We start from the raw sequence: 4,042 nt of genomic DNA, 5'->3' as shown, positions 1-4,042 counted from the left end.
GAAGAGAATGGAAAAAGGAAAAGAAAAGGGAAGTGAGCGAGGGAACTGAAATAAAAATCCAAAACGGTTTCAAAGAAAGAGGTAAAACTGACACAATTACCCCTAGGCACAGTTAAAACTAGTAGGGGCAGAAAAGGGAAAACGTCCCTTCACATTTAATGACCCTCCCTCGAAAAAAGAAACTGATAAAGCATCGAAGAACGCAACAGACACGGCAGAAGCGGAGGAGTCTCGTCAAACCAAAAAACGGTCAGACGAGCCCCCCAGCAAAACCGGAACCAAGGCACCGACCTCCCCCCCCCCCCCCAGAAAACAGACGAACTCCCGAGACGAACCGAAGCTCACGGACAGACATCGCGCCTCTCAAGCGACGGACCGACCTTGTTCGCTCCCCCGCTGCGGGGGCAACTGTTACGGATCCGGCCCAACATCCCGGATCCAAGAACGAACCCAACACCGGTTCCCCGGGTCCGACCCGTTCCTCACTTCTAGAAGGCCCGAAAACGGCATTCTCAGACTCCTAACCGACTTTCGAATTCAAACGCCCCCCTTATCTTAACCAAACAAGATAAGATAAGATATCCTCCACCACCTATAAATAGAGGGCTCAGGCCCCTCCAGGTATTCATTCATTCCACACACTTTCTACCTCTTAGATCCATTCTGACTTGAGCGTCGGAGTGTCTTTGCAGGTACCCCCCCCATTGCTCCAGTCAAGCGACCCGGCTCCAGCACTGCTCGCAGGTTCCCGATCCACCCTTCAAACCGTACCAGAGACATCTCGTACATATATATATATATATATATATATATATATATATATATATACATTTAGTTTGGTTTAATTTGGTGTGTGAAAATATATATTTTTCTTTTTTTAGAAAATATTATAAATAGATAAATTTTAGATCATGATACAAAAGAGTTATTTGTAATAATCTATTGGCTGACGACAGTGCTCTAATGGTACGATGTTTCCAAATTCGATTTTTACCGTCTTTATTTTTAAAATGTATAAAAAGACAAGAACTTTTGGTTTTAACATTGTGTTTTTATTTGTGTCTTTTTACAATCGCACAGATTTCTATGTTTATTATTGTATCTATATTTCTGTTTCGCAAGAATAAATAAATAAGTAAATAACAAATAGTTTTATTTTAAGTATTTGTAATTTTATTATATATATTATTTATTAAAATAAATAATATTTTAAATATTTTATATAATTAAAAAATATATTAAAATATTTAAAATATTAATTTGTATTTTAATATCAATAAAATATTAAAATATTATGAATATTTATTTAAAAAATACTTTATATTTTTTATATACGTATTCTAATATTTTACAAAAAATTAAAATTCGTCTATCTGCGTGTCCTATATCATATCATATCTCATGTCAATTGCAATATTCTTATTTTAGAATAATAGATTGTCATATACACGAAATTCGAATTTTTAATATTTATTTAAATAAATAAGTAAACTAATCATAAGTTAGTTTAATATCTTGTCATTTTATGTCATATATATATATATATATATATATATATATATATATATTGGGTAGTTTATAGGTCACATATTAATCTCCTAAAGTATATTAACAAAAGGCCAGAATGTATGTACTAATGAAACTCTTTTTTGATAGTCTAGAAATAACAATGGAGGCTATTTTTGCAATTAATTACTCATTATTAAGCCCATATGCCTTTGGTTTTGGGTTTCTGCTTTTGGTGTATGGTGCATATGATAAGCCCTTGTTTAATATAATTTTGCTGAATGGTTAATAAGTCCAGAAACAGTCTCATTACAAAAAATCAAAATTAAAAGAAAAGTCACGAAAAGGTATATAATTATCAATTTCTTGGTGAACTATAATCAAACTAGGTGTTATATTATGATTTATGAACGAGAACACCCAATGAAAATTCAGTACATTATAAATCCTAGGGTATATTAATTTCCCATTTATTATTTTTTTTTTTGGGGATACTACCCTCTTTTTGGTCATATGGATACTACTTTTTTTTTTGGTCAAGGGATACTACCTTTGTTTCTGTGTTTCTGTCAACATGAACACAAAAACATGAGGCCCAAAAATGAGAACCAAGTCCATACCTAGTTAGCAAACTGTACGATTTTACTAAAACCTGCATCTTCTACACACATTTTATTCCTTTTTTGGTTTGAACCAGGTCATCTTTCAGGACGGAATCCCAATGACTAATCCCTCGGATACTGCAAAGACATAAAATGAACGACATTCCTAAGTAAGCAAGTTTCATTCTCATTCTATCGAACTTAGAAGAGTTGGTTATATAAGAAATACAGACTCTCATCCATGTGTGCCAACTTGCGTACTATTTAGAATCAACTAAAAAGGCAAGGCCAAAAAAAAAATCAACTAAAAAAGAGAAGAACGAACTCTCCCCCAACAAATAAAATAAAAATAAATAATAATAATAATTTTTTTTAACTAATATCAGTCATTTTTTTTAATTATTTTATTTATCTTAAATTTTATATCCTAAAATTCTAAATCTTAAATTCTAAATTCTTCATAAAAAAAAATAAAAAATTTTAAAATTATAAAATTAACTAATATTAACTAACTAAAAATTCCTCCTTATACTTTCTCATAAAAATTCTCCCGCTTTAATTTCTTTTCCCAAATTTTGATCTTTACTAACAACTTTTCATACATAAAGCTTTTTAAACACCATGTGTAAATTACACTAACATCTTGTGAGGATAGGTGATATTGCACACGACTTTCTTCAACTTGTCTTGTCAACAATGTTATTTATATGTGTTATTCTATTTTTGTTAACAAAGAGAATTGAGTTTGCAACTATTTTTTAGTATCTACAATTTGTTTTATCAAATTCATCTCTCTCGAACAACTCTTTTTGTCTTGTTTGTCAATATGTTTGTGTTTATAAATAATGTTAGTATTTTTAAAAGAAAAATATTAGGTGACTTTTCCTTTATTTTATCTTGTATTTGAATTAACATGGACTAATTCAATATAACTTAAGATAATTCCAATCTAATTCAATTTAGATTATAAATATAAATTTATCAATTAATTGTCTCATTGTCTCAATCAATATATATATATTCTGTTTAAGAACTACTTACAATGTGGGATGATGAATAGGTTGGGAAGCCACCAATTAATTGTCGATTTGGAGTCGGATGAAGAGAGTGTGCCTACAAAGAATCAAAGATTTCAATAATTAAGTCATTTCAAAGTTCATGAGAAAGCATAGATTAGGGCTAAAGAAGATACGTTTTGGGTATAGTATTTTGTGGTAAGATTCTTTTAGAATTTTCTCATGATTCTCTTATTTTAATGGAATACCATCTTAATTTTTTTTTGTCAGGTGGATTGGACAATTCCCAATCTTAAGTACTACAGATGAATTGAACAACTATTTTCAATCTTAGGTACCACACAATACACTTACACACTTACTAGTTTTTTTTTTCTACTCGATTGTAATCGATAGGACTCAAATCCGAGACCTTTAGGTGGAGAGGGAGAGATTATGCTATGTAAGATATAGCTTATTAATTCTAAACGTGTTCGTTGGATCAAGACGTGCATTAAGCCCAATGTGAGTGTTGGACCAGTGGTTCATAATTATATATTTTAAATTTTTATATGTTAAATTTTGTATTTCTGTCATTTATATCTTATTCTCAATGTCTTGTCTTATTCTATTTTCAGAAACAAATATAACCTTGTCGACTTAGAATCGAATGGAGAGAGTGTACCTATAAAGATTCCAATGGTTAAGTCATCTCAAAGTTCATGAGATGAAAAAATTAAAGCTAAAGAAGATACCTCTTGGGTATAGTCTTTTGTGGTAAGATTCTTTTGGAATCTTCTCATGATTCTCTCTCATTTTAGTGGGATACCATCTTAATTCTGAACGTGTTCGTTGGATCAAGACATCCATTAAGCTCAATATGAGTGCTGGACCAGTGAGCTGTAACAATATATATTTTAAATTTTCATATGCTACATA

Source organism: Arachis hypogaea, chromosome 12 (assembly GCF_003086295.3).
Source record: "Arachis hypogaea cultivar Tifrunner chromosome 12, arahy.Tifrunner.gnm2.J5K5, whole genome shotgun sequence".
In the NCBI taxonomy this organism is placed as follows: domain Eukaryota; kingdom Viridiplantae; phylum Streptophyta; class Magnoliopsida; order Fabales; family Fabaceae; genus Arachis; species Arachis hypogaea.
Note: the sequence above shows the minus strand (reverse complement) of the source record.